Source organism: Aquarana catesbeiana, linkage group LG02, assembly GCF_042186555.1.
Source record: "Aquarana catesbeiana isolate 2022-GZ linkage group LG02, ASM4218655v1, whole genome shotgun sequence".
NCBI classification, from domain to species: Eukaryota; Metazoa; Chordata; class Amphibia; order Anura; family Ranidae; genus Aquarana; species Aquarana catesbeiana.
In genome coordinates this window covers 666,525,425-666,543,805 of record NC_133325.1, presented here as the reverse complement: position 1 = coordinate 666,543,805, position 18,381 = coordinate 666,525,425, and positions in this window count along the sequence as shown.

Below are 18,381 nucleotides of genomic sequence, written 5' to 3'. Positions count from 1 at the left end.
CTCCCTGTGCCAATCTGCATCCTCTCTGTGTCCCGTGCATGCCTCCGTGTGGCAATCTGCAGCCACCATTGCACCGATCAGCGTGTCATAAAAACATACGGCGGCCATTCCAGTGTTCAAAAGCCGTGCCTTCTCCTCGTCTGTGATAGGCAGAACACTCAATTTCCCAGCAGTCAGTGTTCAGCCTATCACGGACATCTGCTCATCCACATACCACGGACGACGATGAGAGGATGTCCATGATAGGCTGAACACTGACTGCTGGGAAATTGAGTGTTCTGCCTATCACAGATGAGGAGGAGGCGTGGCTTTTGAACACTGGAATGGCCGCCGTATGTTTTATGACACACTGGCCGCCGTCTGTCTGCATGACACGCTGATCAGGTAGGCAGACGGCGGTGACTCGAGTATAAGCCAAGGGGGGGCACTTTCAGCCCAAAAAAAGGCTGAAAATCTCGGCTTATACTCGAGTATATACGGTATGTTTATGTTTTGAAAACATCATCATGCATTTCTAGACCACGGAATTGCTTTTGATACAATAAAGGTTTTATAAATTTACGGCATACACATTTTTTGCAGCAATAAGCCTCATTTAAAGTCCCAATCTTTTCCTTTTTGTTTCTATTTAATATAGCCAAGGATGGAGGCCTTTTACTGTGGTACTGTGGTCAGGTCACACTTTTTTCTTTTTATGGGTAGAAACAGGAAGAAAGAGAGGAAGAGGCAGGGGGCAATTTCCCCTCGAGGCACAGTGCTAGATGCAAATGCTATAAGTAGTTTATATGCTAAAGATTTATATGCTAAGTACTGTACAGCGCATCCATCAGAACTTTTGGGGCCTCTTATACAGCCTCGGGCCTGGGCACCGCCCCCCCCCCAGGGCCTACCCACTGGCCGTCCTTCCGCCCATTGGACATCCCACCAAGTCCCATCCCATGTCGTCGTCCTCCTCCAGTCCCATTCCCCCCATCCCATATCTGCCTCCTTTTCCATCCCATGTCCTCCTCCAGACCCACCTCCCATCCAATGTCCGCCTCCTTCTCCATCCCATTGTCTTCCTCCCCTCCTCCTCCAGTCTTATCCCCCCATCCCATGTCCGCCTCCTTCTCCATCCCATGTCCTCCTCCAGTCCAATTCCCCCCCCCCATCCTATGTCCTCCTCCTTCTCCAGTCCCATTCCCCCCCATCCTATGTCCTTCTCCTCATCCTCCAGTCCCATTCCCCCCCAATCCCATGTCCTCCTCCAGTCCAATTCCCCCCCCCCCCCCCATCCTATGTCCTTCTCCTTCTCCAGTCCCATTCCCCCCCATCCTATGTCCTCCTCCTTCTCCATTCCATGTCCTCCTCCTCATCCTCCAGTCCCATTCCCCCCCCAATCCCATGTCCTTCTCCTTCTCCAGTCCCATCCCCCCCATCCCATGTCCTCCTCCAGCCCCACCTCCCTCTTCCCATGACCTACTCCTTTTCAATCCCATGTCCTCCTCCAGTCTCATTCCCCCCCTCCCCCCCCTCCATCCCATGTCCTCATCCAGGAGGATAATTTTGCAGACGTAATGAACAGACACAATCAGCAGTGTATTAATGTATTAACACAGCGTCATATCCTAGGGTCACACTATAAACATTCAGAAACCTGTCATTTTAAAGTGAAAGTAAATTCACATTTTTATGTTAGTTTTGGATGGAGCAGAAAAGGGTTAGCACGCTCCTCCTCCTCCCTCTTCTGGTGACAACTCTGTTTTTTTTTACATTGTCCCGTATGGAAAATCCAAAACGAATGCCCTGTACACACGGTCGGATTTTCCGACGGAAAATGTATGATAGGACCTTGTTGTCGGAAATTCCGACTGTGTGTAGGCTCCATCACACATTTTCCATCGGATTTTCCGACACACAAAGTTTGAGAGCAGGCTATAAAATTTTCCAACAACAAAATCTGTTGTCGGAATTTCCGATCGTGTGTACACAAATCTGACGCACAAAGTGCCACGCATGCTCAGAATAAATAAAGAGATGAAAGCTATTGACTACTGCCCCGTTTAAAGTTCCAATGTACGTGTTTTACGTCACTGCGTTCAGAATGATCGGATATTCCGACAACTTTGTGTGACCGTGTGTATGCAAGACAAGTTTGAGCCAACATCCATTGGAAAAAATCCTAGGATTTTGTTGTCGGAATGTCCGATCAATGTCCGACCGTGTGTACGGGGCATTTGAGTTGTCCCTAGAACAGGAGAAGACATGAAACCCTCCAATGTGGACACCTGTTCTGATGACAACTGTCTCAGAGGGCATTTCCGTCTGACTTCCTGTTATGTCTGTGGGACTTCATAATGGGGACACAGATGGGGGGGGGGGGAAACAAATGGGGTTTTAACTCTTTCATAATTTAACCTAAATGTTAAAAAAAAAAAAAGTTGAGGCTGACTTGTAGATTAAACATCAGAGCCCAATACACTATTGCATTTTATTTCTTATGCCACAACAGAGGTCATATTGCACTCATTAACCACTTCAGCCCCGAAAAATTTGGCTGTTGAATGACCAGGCCATTTTTTGCGATTTGGCACTGCGTCGCTTTAACTGACTGTTGCGCGGTCGTGCGACGCTGCACCCAAACAAAATTGACGTCCTTTTTTTCCCACAGATAGAGCTTTCTCTTGGTGGTATTTGATGACCTCTACGGTTTTTATTTTTTGCGCTATAAACAAAAACACAATATTTTGTACTTGCTATAATATCCACATATTTTTATGAAAAAAGCAATTTTTTTCTCAGTTTAGACTGATATGTATTCTTCTACATAATTTTTGGTAAAAAAAAAAAAATATCACAATAAGCGTATATTGATTGTTTTGCGCAAAAGTTATAGCGTCTACAAAATAGGGGATAGATTTATAGCATATTTATTACATTTTTTTTTTACTAGTAATGGCGGCAATCTGCGATTTTTTTTTTTTTTTTAATCGTGACTGCGACATTATGGCGGACATATCGGACAATTTTGGGACCATTGGCATTTATACAGCGATCAGTGCTATAAAAATGCATTGATTACTGTATAAATGTCACTGGCAGTGAAGGGGTTAACACTAGTGGGCGATCAAGGGCTTGTGTTCCCTGGGAGGTGATTCTAACTGAAGGGGGAGGAGACTGACTAGAGGAGTGACGGATCGTGGTTCCTAGCTAATAGGAACACACGATCTGTCACTCCTCTCAGAAACAGGGAAGTGTGTGTTTACACACACTTGTCCCTGTTCTGTGTCTCCTGCACACAATCGCTCGTGGCTGGCGGTCATCGCTATGGTATATCTACGACGGTTCGCAGGATCGTGCCAACCTGCCGCAGTATAATGACGGCGGCTGGTCGGCAAGTGGTTAATCTTACCTTTTGGCTATGCAGACTAAATGGGAGAAGAGAGTAGGTCACCAGCAGGGTGCTCAGCCTTTTCTCACGGGCTGCCCATTGGTGGGTGATGTCAGATTACTCCGCCTCTTATGCTCCTGCCTCCCGAAGCTGGCGATTTGCAGACCACACTTGAGAAAATGGGAGATTAAAAGAAACTGTGGCTATGCCTTTACCTCCTGGATTGATGTAACACCTCCTCACCTTCCCCCTATCGAAGCTACTGTCAACCCCCTCCTCTGCTGTTACGGGGATATGCAGGGGAGGTAGAGTTCTGTGAGTGCCGCTGGGAGAGCAGAGCTATCACTTGTAGACACAGGAACCAGACTCCTGCATATACAAGTGACAGCAGTGAGCAGCAAGCCAGAGGTGGCGGAGCTGTGTTCCGTCATGTTCTGGCAGTAAAAAAGCCTTGCCTCTGGGACGCCTGGGCCCCCCTACATGTGTATGGGCTGTAACCCCCTGATGACAGCTCTGGCTAAGTATGCTGTATATGCTTAAAGTGTAAGTTCACCTTTACAGAAAATCTGTAAGGTGAACTTACACTGGACCCTGTCCCCATCACACCCCGGTCCCGCTAACCTGGAGAGCAACAATTGCCCGTTCTGACACCTCGTATCACCGTTTTACCAGTCAGGGGATTTGAAATCCCAGCGGCTTTCTCTCCTCTTCGCCCGCAGTGACACGACGGGCTACGCGGGTTTTGATTGGTCGGCGCCGCCCATGTGAAAGCGCGGACAAATTAGAATGTTTCTAAACGTACTCCTGACGAGGTACCATGTTTTGGAGATTAAGGCAATGGGATTTCTAAGCCCCTGTCAGGGCTGGGCTCAGCCCTTCCTTCTCTGAGCTGGCCGCTCAGCTGTCAGCTAATTGCCAGCTCCCATCTCTCTCCACAGTTACCCATAACATGTTTGTTATTTTTAACTGTAGCCTCCACCAGTCTAATGAGAACCTTCAGGGCCAAAGATAGCTGACATCCTTCTGTATGTGGCGGGTTGTGAGGCATAGTGGGTGCAAAGTGGATAAACTTATTGGGCGCCAGACACTTCTTGGATGTAAAAGAGGTTTTATTTCTCTTAACAGTGCTTTTTTTATATTTTAAGGAGGAAAGAGGGTTAGGGCCAGGACACACTTAAGCAGTTGCAATTTCAATTGGCAGACTCCGAGACTTCAGTAGGAGGACAGCCATGCAGGGAAAGGCCCCAGCAAGGCGCCACATCTGCACATGCAGGAATTCTGTCTCCTATGGCAACAGTCTTTAACAGTTCCTAACTCAACATAACAATTCCTTCAGCTGCACTACAACTTCTCCCTGTAGTTCTTTAACACTGAGCTCCCGGTCTCTCACCAGACCCTCTGATTCACTGACTCTGAATCCCTTGAGCTCCTCCAATATTTGTGGTGGTATCTCCCTCAAGTGTCACCCACGCTTCCCTGCTGGGTCCCTAGCTTGGCATTCCAGATACTTCTCAAGCTTCACCCCTGCTGACCGGCTCGATCCCTGGCTTGACACACAAGGCTGCTCTGCAAGCGTCACCTCCGCTGGTTGGACCCCTGACTTGATCCACAGTACCCGTTCGGTGAGAATGTTGCTCCGGTACTTGCTACAGTTACTCACTGTGGTCCCTGGTAAAGGTGGTTGATCCCTTTTTGTGGCAACAGCTTCCCTTCTACCTCCGACCACAGACAGGTTCTCTGGCTGGCAGAACCGTCACTTCTGGTTGGACTGCAAGCCTAAATCCCAACCCTGCGCTGCTCCCTTACTTCTGGATAGGCCCTCACACAGCCTAGCAGCCAGATGCCCACGGAATAGGCCCAATCTCTGGCCTAGCAGCCCAGGGCGTACGACACACGTCCACCCAGACATCTGTCCTGATGGCACAGAACATAGATCACCTGACTACACCCAAATTTATAGGTTCTCCCAGCAGACCAAGGGATTCAAGAAAACCCCTGGGGTTGCCCTTCTTGTATCTAGTACCACCAAGTACCTGGCCACCTAGCGGTAGAAAAGTGCAACCAGGCCAAACTTAGGAAGAAATCAATAGATCTCTAGCAATTAACCAGGGTAACTACTCCTGGTAAGTAAATTTGTGAGGAGCTCCCTGGCTAAACCTCAGGGCGCTATATAACTAAAAAAAACGAGACTTTACTATCACTTTAAGAACATCCCTTAACAACCACAGTCCACAGTATCCTTCCTCATGTGTTTTCACGGTTAGCTGGCCTACTCCCCAGGCGGCTACAGGTCTTCCAGGAATTTATTTATTATATATATATATTTTTTTCTCATAATAGCACACTGACATCTCTGATAAAGGGTTTTTATTGTGAAAGGAATAAATGGACAGCACAGTGGCTAAGTGGTTAGCACTTCTGCCTCGCTTCGCTAGGGTTGAATCCCAACCACTGCACTGCCTGCCTGGAGTTTGCATGTTTTCCCCGTGCCTGTGGGTTTCCTCCCATACTCCAAAGACATGCTGGTAGGTTAATTGGCTCCTGTGTAAACTGGCCCTAGTATGAATGCATACCTCCCAACTTTTTGAGATGGGTATGAGGGACACCAATCAGCAAAAGTATGCAGGCATAGGACACACCCGTGGCCACGCCCCCTTAATGGAGAATTCTACAAAAAAATTAGCTTGGTTAAACTTCAAGCGCTTTTTTTTTACCACTACTATTCCTTTATATTCGCTTTTGGAATTTACAAATGCAGCAATTTAGAAATAAGATGAAAGGTTTAGTGCTGGAAAACACTTTTTGATACATAAAAAGTGCATTTTATATACAACTATATAGTTCAGACCAAAATGAGGGACACATCAGGAGGAATGAGGGACATTGCTCCAAATCAGGAACAGTCCCTCGAAATCAGGGACAGTTGGGAGTGTGAATGTGAATTAGGGACCTTAGATTGTAAACTCCTTGAGGGCAGGGATTGATGTGCATGTACAATATATATATATGTAAAGTGCTGTGTAAATTGACGGCGCTATAGAAGTACCTATAATAAATGAGTTGAAACTAATGCATGGGAACATGAACCTTGATTTGGCTTCATTGTCAAGTCAAAAGCAGGCAAGGCTGGCATTTCCTTACCTGTTTTCAATCTTCACTTTTTTAACCGCTTGCTGACCGCCTGTCTCGATTGACAGTGGCAGAATGGCATTCCTGCGCAAATATGCCTTAGCTGTACGGCAGGCGCTTCAAGGAGTATAGGGCGCGTGCCTGATAAAATTGCCGGATAAAATTCCCTCCTCTCCAATGATTGGTCACTTTTTCAACCCCCCCCCCCCCCCCCTAAATTTCAACCCTACAGGGCTGCAATTGTGAAACAAACGAAAAAGTTTGGAAACGTTATGCGTTTTAAGACCCTTTTTTATATTGTTCACGTGTTCTCCAATCCTCATGTGTAAGAGTCTACAGGTCCTTCCTAAGTACTGTAGGCCACACTCGCACTCTAACATGTATACGACCCCCACTGTATTACATGTTATTAACTCTTTAATTTGGTAACTTTTATTGGTGGCAGATGCTACAAAATCTTTGTGTTTTTTGATGTTGCGCTTGTTGTTCCTACATGCGGGACAGCAGCCACATGCATAAAAACCAGTCAAAAAAATTGAAAATCCGGTTCTCAAAATGTACTGGAGGGTCAATAACTCCTGGGGCTAGTTTGTCCTTTAATGAGGGTGCGCTCCTGTATATGAGTTGCGGGCATTCAGGTAATGCAGGACCCGGTACCCATTCTTGTTTCAGAATAGGCCAGTGCCTCTGAAACTATCAATCAAGTTCTTATGCGGAGTTTGGATAGGAGAACCTTGGTGTTGAATGTCCCTGAAGCTAATCAGAGTTCATCTATGAACATGACCTTGAATTTCAATGTTCAATATAAAAAAATTTGAAAAAATTATTTTCTGGGACCGGAAAGACCGGGTTCTGGGCCCTCTATTACCTGAACACCCGCAATTCATATACAGGAGAGCCACCTCATTGAGGGACAAACTAGCCCCAGGAATTATTGATCCTCAAGTACATTTTGAGAACTGGATTTTCAATTTTTGATTATTGCCATGATTTTAAATACATTTTTCTAGTTGTTGTTCCCCTTATAGACATGCTGTGTCACAAAGGGGTTATATGTGCTCCATTAAATGCCATCTAGCTCTGGTGTCCATGTTACAGAACGTGAAGAGCATTTGGAGCATCAGGAGTGACCCATCAGATGTACGTGTCATTTTAGGAACATTCATTAGAGTGAGAATTAATGCGGAGGGTAACTGCATCCGTTGTGTGTATTTGAATCTATGGCAACGCATGAGGTCACAGGAGGAGCACCGGATATTTTACATGCCCCTTAGGGGGTTGGCTCTGGATGCCCCATATTCCTCTATGTTGAAGCCAAGTTGATAAACTGTATGGAGGGCGGTTCCTTGGATGTTAACCACGCCCCTTTGACGGCCCGGCCAAATCACTGCATAAGGGGGATCTTCGGACTCTAGCCACGCCCCCTCCACGTAACTGTTGATGCAGACGCGGCGAGGGGTGGGTGTGTGTCCGGAAGTTAATCACACCCCCTGAGTGTCTGCAGCGCTCTTTCAATGTATACAGGGAGGATGGATGGGAGCCCCCCCCCCGTATGTCCCAACGCTGCGGCGGTGTACACTGCAGGGGCTGGTTCATCAATTTTAGCACAGTATGGTGGACTATATAAATGTAAGTAGAGTCATGAGCCCTCATAATTCGCTGATGAAGTCCCACCCACAGGACGATACGCGTGCGACAAAAGGGTACCGTGACGTCACTACAGCCACCTTCCTTGATTCATGCATGTTATGCTGTATGCCTCACATCCTAGCACTGGGTTTGCAGTAACATTTTTTACCAATATTAAAAGCTGGTTTAATTAAAACAGAGAGCACTATATATGTCTCATTGATTTTACATGAACCATGACTGCATAAGAGATTTGCCATATTTCAGCTGGATTTCAATCGTTGGATCAGCCATTAAACATATTTACACCTTATGATTACCCCAGTGGGGACTGCTTGTATGACCTTTCTGTTAAATCAGAGGTCCATAGACTAAGGTGAGCAGCCTGTACTTATGGTGGTGGAAGCACAGATAAGAATATACACGGTTTACGGTCATCTTGAGCACCCTGGTCACTATTGAGGAGTTTTCTTCTTGGCTGCTGGTGTTTTCATCATCCTTTGGCTTTTTAGCATTTCTCATATCTGGGACTTATGTCTATTTAAGGATTGTAATATATTGGCCTTAAGTGTATAGCTGCTTAGATTAGGATTTACATTGTGGTTTTGTGCTGACTGAATCTATTTTAGTATTATACACACATAACTACCTTGTTGGCACAAGATTATCTCCACATGGAGATCTCCCTGATGATCACCAGAGAATCACCATATAGAGCAGGAGGCAAATGCTTATTGATGTCAGCATGTATCGGGATGTAATGATCAACATGTTAATCAGAAATAGTATCCAAAAAAACAGCCATGTTCAAAAACTAAGAATTAAAAATTGATGACGGTATACATGAAAACGCATACCTGATGGCACATAAATATAGGTGTAGATGTTAACTCGTATAGTTCACGGGGGGAGAGAAGGAAAAATGTGGGAATCTGGATCACTGGAGAGAGAACAACATGGAGGAAAAGGCAAAAAACAGCCCATCCACCTCTTTTCAATCCACAATATCAATAGCTTAAACAATAATCCATATGAAAGAGAGAAAAATGCAGCGCTAAGAAAGTGAAGTGAATATACAACGGTGTATCAAGTCCGTGAGTATTAACCCTGGTTGTAAATCATGTGATAAATAAATCATGAATTCTAATATACAAAAAAGTGAAAATAAAAGTCCGCTTGTGTCAACACACAGAGAAAAACACTTCCGAAGTGGATGGTGGAGGTCCTAGGAGGACTAGCAGGGATGGTGTGAGTCCATAGATGTAAAGCAACATCAGTGGTATATAACATCAGTAGATAGAAAAGGATGGGTACTCTTACCGGATGAGGTGGACTCCCCTGTCTGTGACATGGAGTCAGTAAAGCAGTAAGCCCCACCTGGGCTGTAGAGAGGTGTCCGGCACACTGGAACTCGCAGGATGCACTTCAACAAATGACAAACAACAAACGAAACTCCAACAATCATCAGGATGAATCATCGAGGCAAGAATTCCAAGACCGTGTAACACAAATGGTCAAAAATATGCAACCTTTATAGATGTCCTTAACCGGTTCAATACAGGACAATTTCACCCCATTCCTTCCCAGGCCAATTTTTAGTTTTCAGCGTTGTCGCACTTTGAACGTCAATTGCGCGGACATGCGACATTGTACCCAAAAAAAATTGACGTCCTTTTTTCCCCACAAATAGAGCTTTCTTTTGGTGGTATTTGATCGCCTCTGCGGTTTTTATTTTTTGCGCTATAAACAAAAGAAGAGCGACAATTTTGAAAAAAACACAATATTTTTTACTTTTTGCTATAATAAATATCCCAATTTTTTTTTTAAAAAACAAATTTTTTCCTCAGTTTCAGCCAATACGTATTCTTCTACATATTTTTGGTAAAAAAAAATCGCAATAAGCGTATATTGATTGGTTTGCGCAAAAGTTATAGTGTCTACAAAATACGGGATAGATTTATGGCATTTTTAAAAAAAAAATATTTATTTATTTTTTTAGCGGCGATCGCGATTTTTTTTCATGACTGGGACATTATGGCGGACACATCAGACACTTTTGACACATTTTTGGGACCATTCACATTTATACAGCGATCAATGCTATAAAATTGCATTGATTACTGTGTAAATGTGACAGGCAGGGAAGTGGTTAACCACTAGGGGGCGGGGAGGGGTTAATATGTTTCCTAGGGAATGATTCTAACTGAAGGGGGAGGGGACGCTCAAGGGGAGGAGACCGATCAGTGTTCCTCCGTTCTGGGAACACAGATCGCTCTCCTCAGAGCTGACAGGCTGTGGATCTGTGTGTTTACACACACAGATCCACGGTCCGGCCCGGTTAACGGGCAATCGGGGGTGCCCGGCGGACATTGCGGCCGCCGGGCACACGCACCGGGTCCCGAGCAACGCGGCGGGCGCGCGCGCGCCCCCTAGAAGGCCGGGAATCCCAGGAATCCCAGGACGTCATATGACGTCCACCCAGGATACACGTAAACTTATGCCCCGTACACACGGTCGGATTTTCCGATGGAAAATGTCCGATCGGAGCGTGTTGTCGGAAATTCCGACCGTGTGTGGGCTCCATCGGACATTTTCCATCGGATTTTCCGACACACAAACTTTGAGAGCAGGAGATAAAATTTTCCGACAACAAAATCCGATCGCGTCAATTCCGACCGTGTGTGGCCTGTTCCGACGCACAAAGTGCCACGCATGCTCAGAAGAAATTTCGACACGAAACAGCTCGGTCATGTAAAATTAGCGTTCGCAATGGATACAGCACTTTCGTCACGCTGCAATGTTAAAAATGGTTTAATACAGCGCACTCTCTTCTTTATAATGTGACAAGAATTAAGTCGTTTTGCTGCTCATATTTACACACACTTCTCACAAACTTATTTTTTTGTTTTTTTCTTGGGATTCCCTGAATATATTGTTATTTGTCACATCTGACAGAATTTTTTGTTTGTTTGTTTTCTTTTTTTTTTAAATTTAAACCCATTTTTGGTTTAGATTTTATGTTTGTATTTTTTCCAAGGCTGATCTTTGTTTAATGTTATTTTTAGTTTTACTTCAGACTATTTTTGTGTGTGTTTTGTGTGTCAAGTTACCACAACACCATTGATATCTTTTATTATTTAATCTCAAGGAGATTGTTTGGTGTTCCTTGTTAATTTCACATTGTATTTTTGAAATGTACCTGAATCTTCACAAACAACTGTCCTTTTTGAAGTAAAACACACATAGGCAAGTATAATTCAAAACAAAATTCCTTTATTAAGGGCTCAGAACCAAACAAAGAGGGAGGCAACGCTGGATAAACAGGAGAAATTAGCGAAGCCTGGGATCCCCAGGGCAGACATCAATTCTTGAACATCAAAATTGGTGGCCTGAGGAGTCCATATGTAAGGGAGGCCAGTCTGGTCCAGAAGTCGCAGAGATCCGGAAAGCAGCAGATGACATCTGTGTCCCTAGGCTGTGGTACCACAAGAGGCTGCATCTTTTGGCCGACCAGACTGGATCCAGGGTCCTCACTTTCTGGTCTTCCTTCCACGCTTCATTCCGGGCTGTGGCTGTGCTGTTGGAGATGTGGCAGGAGGAGGAGTAGGACCTGGAGGAGGAGGAGGACTGGGAGGACCTGGAGGAGAAGGAGGAGGAGGAGGAGGACCTGCAGGAGGAGGAGGAGGACCATCTGTGAGATCGCAAAGGTGTGTCTGAGATGTAATTTGGCCCCTCATACCTTTATTAAGAGCCTCCAATATGAGCGACTCACACATGAGTTGTTGTCCCTCCTCCATCCTCTGCATTTTAGAGGCAATGATGGCAGCAATGTCCTCCTCCACGGTGTGTGGTGCTCCCAGGGCCTCTGTAGCCCTCCAAAAGAGGCCTATGGCAGCCTCCTCCTGCCACTTTCTCTTTCCAGGTGTTGGGGGGGGACCGGCATATCAGGCAGCCGGCTCGGCCCGGCCACCTCCTGGCTGAGACTTCCCTGTGTATGAAAAAGGGACATGGTTTTAGTTTTTGCATCATCAATCACAATCCTAAATTAGTACTCCAAACTAACATCTAGTTAACATCATTGATTGGACAACCTGAACTATTTAGAGGAATGCTATACCTGGCTCAAGCTGGGCTCCTCCACATGTTGTTGCCTGGAAGGCCCAGGTTTGGCGTCAGAAGCCTCAGCTGGGGGGGAAGGAAGCATGGAAGGAAGACTGGAGAGTGATGGCCTAGGTTCAGTCTGGCCTGCCAGAAAATGCAGCCTGTCATAGTACCACATCCTGGGGACATAGATGTCATCTGCTGCTCCGGATCTCTGCGAATCCTGGACTTTCTGGCGCTCCCTTACATATGTGCTCCTCAGGCCACCAATTAAGATCTTCAAATATGTGATGTCTGCCGTGGGGATCACCTGCTTCACAATTTCCAACAATTGATCCAGTGCTGCCTTCCTCTTTGTTTGGTTCCTGTAATGTGGGTGGTTGATCTCCTACAAACAGGGCAGCTCCCTGAACATGTCAATGAATATTGACATGAAGTCATTATCTTGTAATAAGATATCCATGTTCACTGCAAGACACAACACAAGACAAAGCCTAATGTCAGACAAAACTCTCCTAATCTTGTTACCATATAGGCCTCAATCTAGAAGCAGTATAGGCACAAGTTTGTCTCTTACCTTCGTTCTTACGATCGGCGCGTCCAATGCTCCTTCCTCCGCTCACAGATCGTACGTAATACGCACGTGTGTTACGCTTTATACACACTGCGCATGCATGTAACTCCGCCCGCCCCTGACGTTCTTTCTAGTCTATTCCCCGCCCCTTTTCGTTCGGCGCAGTGGGTGAAGAGCACATGGCAGAGTCACAGCAGGTGCGTGCTAATTATAGCAACGAGGAGGAGGAGGAGGAAAGCCCGGAGACAGAAACGTCCCGATCCAGAAGGAGAAGATTTAAGGCCACAAATATGTCTATTGGGGAGATGTTGGAGATGGTGGACATCCTGAAGCGTGCCGACTATGATGGAAAGTATGGGCCTTACCCCAACCCCAATATCAGAAAGGCCAAGATCATGGCGAAAGTGGTCAAAAGTCTGCACAGGAATTTCGGGGTACGACGATCGAAAGATCAGCTCAGGAAGTGGTCGGACCTCAAATTGCGAGGGAGAGAGCCCGAGCAGTACCGAAAGTAGTTGTGCTGTGTTCCTATTCTTTTTGTCTTTATTATGTTCGTGCTGCTCCATATGCTTTTCTTAATTGTACAGTTTAAAATGTCAATTTTAATGTTCATGGGCCCATTATTCGTTCGTATCAAACATTTTTTTTCGCCCTCTAAAACACCATTGTTTAGGCCATATGCATTTTCCTACATTTTTTAGGGCCTACTTGGATGCAAAATATTTGGTTGTGTAGATGGGTTTGTTACTAGAATGAAATGCAAACTAGATTCTGTGTAAGGAGAGGACACTCAGCAGCTGTTTTCACATCTGGACACTGGAGCACTAGTGTGGGACACAAGAACACCATTTTTATTAGGGGGGGCACACAGGTGCTCCAGTGTATACTATAGGGGGGTCTCCATCTGTGAAGCTTGTACTAAACAGGTAAAGTATTGCAGGTTGACAAAGGACAATAAAAAAGCAACATCTTGGAACTCTGCTAAAATTGACAATTGTACCCCACTTCCAAGCAATGTTTCCTATTTATAGTTCTGCCATCAAATATCTGTGTGCTAATTATACCATTTTTGTTTTACATAGGGGAGAAAAGACTCGGAGGACCCCCCTCATCCGAGGAGACCAGAGACCCCCCACTTCTGGAAGAAGGTGAAATACCCCCAACACAAGCGGAGCAGGAGGAGGAAGAAGATGTGGTGGAAATTGGCACCACAACAGGTGAGTGTCTGCGACCACAGACTCAGGTAAGAGATGGATGCTGGCAGATTTTTGATACCTGTTTTTGTTTGGTTTCTCTCTTTTTAGGTGATCGTGAGGTTAGGGATCAAGATCCTTTCACATCAGAAAGTGCCCAGATCCTGATCGGAGAGATCATGGGGTGTAATTTAGAATTGGAAAACATCAAGAAAAAAATCAATGATGTGATTAAAAAAAATAATAACATCATTGATGTTTTGGGGCGAATTTAAAACCCCACAAAATCACTTTTGTTTTTGTGTGGTACAATGTTTTACATTTTTTAGCAATGTTTCGAAAAGCCAAATTTGGAGGATGCACACAGTGTGCCAACATGTGCTATCTGCCATCACAGGAGATCAATGGACGCGGTTTGGGGGTGCAACACCTTCCTCAATAATAAAGTAGCGGTGAGGAAGGGCTTGCTCCCACAAAACACGTCCCTTGATCCACCGTGATGGCAGCTAGCACATGTTGACATTCGTAAATTGGTGTGCATCTTCCAAATTTGGCTTTTCAAGGGGTGATTTGACCCCATCTGAACGCAATATCAAACACAGTTCCTAAATACTCATGTCTGATATTGCCTTCAAGTTTTACCATATGTGAACTTTGTAAGTTCAAGTTTTTTGTCTTTCTTGTTGGTTTTACACAGGCCTGTTTTATCGTAAATGGACATTTCTATTTTTGATAATGCCACCCCAAAAATTGTTATACAACAAACATGTTGGTTTGTTTTAAAAACCGTATCTAAATGCACATGTGATTGTGCAGGTATTAAAAAGTTTGTTAATCGAGAATGTGTGGATTATTGTCTCAACGCTACAACACTTTTGTGGTGATGTAATTGCTGTTTTCTGAGAAAATGGTGGTTATTTCCTAAGGGCAAATCCTCTTTGCACTACAAGAGCATTTTCATTGCAGTTTTCAAGAGCAGTAGTATAAAAAGTGTATATGCCTTCAGTAAATAACAGCCAACAGTGCTTTGTATAAGGTTACACAATCACGCCATTTTCTGGACTCAACAGTTCTGTCAGGGTCAGCTAAAACAAACACAAGCAGTAAATGTCCACAAAGAATTTCTTTTTTTTGCTTTTTTATTTGAAAAAGGCTTCACAAATTTGCAGGCATATTGATGGCCCCCCTATCCACAAAGAACTCCAGGTATCGTAACCGGACATCACGGGCACTCAGGGAGGGCAAGCCAGGACGGCCGCTTTCAAGCGCCGTCAGTGTGGTTTCAGGTATCACTCCGGCCTCAGGCCCAACTGAGCCAGCATAGTTGGCCGAATGTTTCCGTAAAAAGTTATGGAGAATACAGCACGCCATGATTATATGATTAAGTTTATACTCCGCCATATGGATAGGTGTCAGAAATAGGCGGAACCGGCTGGCCAGGATTCCAAATGTGTTCTCCACCACTCTTCGGGCTCTGGCCAGCCGGTAATTAAAAACCCTCTGTTCCGGGGTGAGGGTCCTCATCGGGAATGGCCGCATAAGATGGTCCCCCAGCGCAAACGCTTCATCAGCATCGAACACGAATGGGAGTCCTTCCACATTGTCCTCTGGAGCTGGCAAGTCCAAGCTGCCATTCTGGAGACGCCTGTAGAACTCCGTCTGGGCGATGACTCCACCATCGAACATCCGGCCATTCTTCCCCACGTCCACATACAAGAAGTCGTAATTAGCCGACACCGCCAACAACACAATACCATTGAACCCTTTATAGTTGAAATAGTACGATCCCGAGTTGGGTGGTGGGATGATGTGGACGTGTTTCCCATCAATTGCCCCTCCGCAGTTAGGAAAGTCCCACCGCTGGGCAAAGTGGGAGGCCACAGTCTGCCATTCCTGTGGCGTGGAAGTAAACTGTTGAGGAAAAAAAATAAAAATTAATATTTTTGCTCAGAAACATGGCAAGCAGATTAGGCACAAACATTCTGGGGCAACCTCCAGATAGCATTTATTAAGGGGAATTTAAAAAACCAAAGTATAAGGTACACCTATCATATTCCCCCTCCCCCCCCTCTCATGGGCCATTTCTAAAATTATGGGGAGTGGGGAAATCTTGGACAGGTAACCCTCTCCACTTCATTGAGAGATGAATGCCTAAATACAGGGTATAACTTGGAACAGCCCCTCCTTAGTTACACTATTGGCAGCCCACTGGACAGGTAACAAGTGTCATAATACAAAGATATAAATACACACTGTACACATTTGAGCACATTTGGACATTCTGCTATTACCTATCAAGATAATAATAGGATCTAAAAAGTTTAAACACTATTATTGGAAAGTATACAGGCAGGCCCTTGCACTACATGCTTTGGGGAATTCATTCATAAATCTGAGTACTAAAGAGATGGGTATAGTGTGTATGGGTTTGGCAAAGTCAGCAGATAGATGATTGAGGATAGATAGAGAATTGGGATCAGCTGACTTAGCAGTTGGGGGAGGGAGGGTTACTAAAAATGATTTGGGGACACCACCAAAAAAAAGCCTCTGCCACTCTGCCTGAATTTAAAGCTAAAATAACATTTCAAAACATTTAGGGGGTGTTTGGGGTAAAACACTGCTATGGAGCTGATAAAATACATTGTTTTAAGTGACTACATGAGGTGAATATAGGGCCCGTAGAGCATGCTGGGGAGGTTAGTGAAGGACAATCTGTATGAAGGACCTAAAAAATGAATTACATAAAAATCCAGCTTGCATGAGGACAAAGGGGACAGTCACAGCATATTCCAATCATGGTAATTAGGGAATGAGGAAAGAAATACAAGATATTAGCAATACATTAAAAACAATAAAATGTGATATTAAAGGATAAAAATCTTACCTTCATATACTCCTTCTGCAGGACCTGGATGATGGCAGAACAGGTCTCTATACTATATAATAGTATAATGATACTAGATAATGATACCCAGAGCCTGGGGGGGAGATGCCTGTCGAGAACTTCAAGTCCTGCAGGCTTCTCCCCGTCGCCAAGTACCGCAGGGTAGCGACCAGCCTCTGCTCCGGAGTGATGGCTTGCCTCATGCAGGTATCCTGCCTGCTGATATAGGGGGTCAGCAAAGCCAGCAGACGGTGAAATACGGGGTCTGTCATCCGGAGAAAGTTCCTGAAATCATCAGGATTATTCTCACGGATCTCACGGAGCAAAGGCATATGAGAGAACTGGTCACGCTGAAGCAACCAATTCTTGGTCCATGAACTCCTCCCCACCCTGTTCATGGACTGGACTTGTGTCAAGGTCAGGACCCCAACACCAAGCCCCCGCACAGCACGAACTCTACGAGGAGTACGCATACGCAACATGGCTAGAAAACGGTCGGCTGCTCAGAACGAAGTAACAGAACGCACTGAAGAACAGCAAGGCCTGTGAATAGCGACCTGAAAAACAGTAACGAACGCACAAGAACACACTGACAAGTCAATGGTACTTGCTTGCACGCACTGAAGAGCAGATACAAACCCACACGCACAAACTGAACGGCAGAAAACGATCTGAAAACCACGAGTCTGAAAAAGCGCGAATCGTCTCTCACCAAACTTTTACTAACACGAGATTAGCAAAAGGAGCCCAAAGGGTGCCGCGCTTGGTTCTTACCTGGCCTTTTCTAGTCTCGTCGTACGTGGTGTACGTGACCGCGTGGTTGGCGATCGGAAATTCCAACAACTTTGTGCGACCGTGTGTACGCAAAACAAGTTTGAGCCAACATCCGTCTGAAAAAATCCTAGGATTTTGTTGTCGGAATGTCCGAACAAAGTCCGACCGTGTGTACGGGGCATTAGTGTTCAGAGACACTTCTTGGCCCAACCTTTGCAACCTCTCCCGACTAATTCTATTACCTCTACGACTACAGTCACTCCATTAGAAGAGAACACCATCTTACATTCGGGATTATGCAATCCCTCTCTGTTCAATCCCCCCGGTGCTCTGGCGCCCTCCGTGCAGGTTTTTAAAAACCTTGTTTTGGAGGACCTAGAGAAACGGTCCCGTTCAAGAAAAAGGGTTTATATTAAACCTGACATCAAGATGGGACTTAAAGCATTATGCGAAAGGAAAAATCTTATAATTCGCCCCACTGACAAAGGGGGTGGGATTGTGGTCCTAGACAAAACAGATTATTTGAATGAAATGGGTAGAATACTGAGTGATACAGACACTTACAGCCCCATCCCCATAGATCCCACCACTGCCTACAAAAAGGACCTGTTACAACTTGTTAATGAAGGATTCACTTTGGGGATCATTAACAAAAAAGAAAAGAGCTTTTTAGTTCCCCAAGCTCCCCGTATTCCAGTGATTTACTATCTCCCCAAGGCCCACAAGG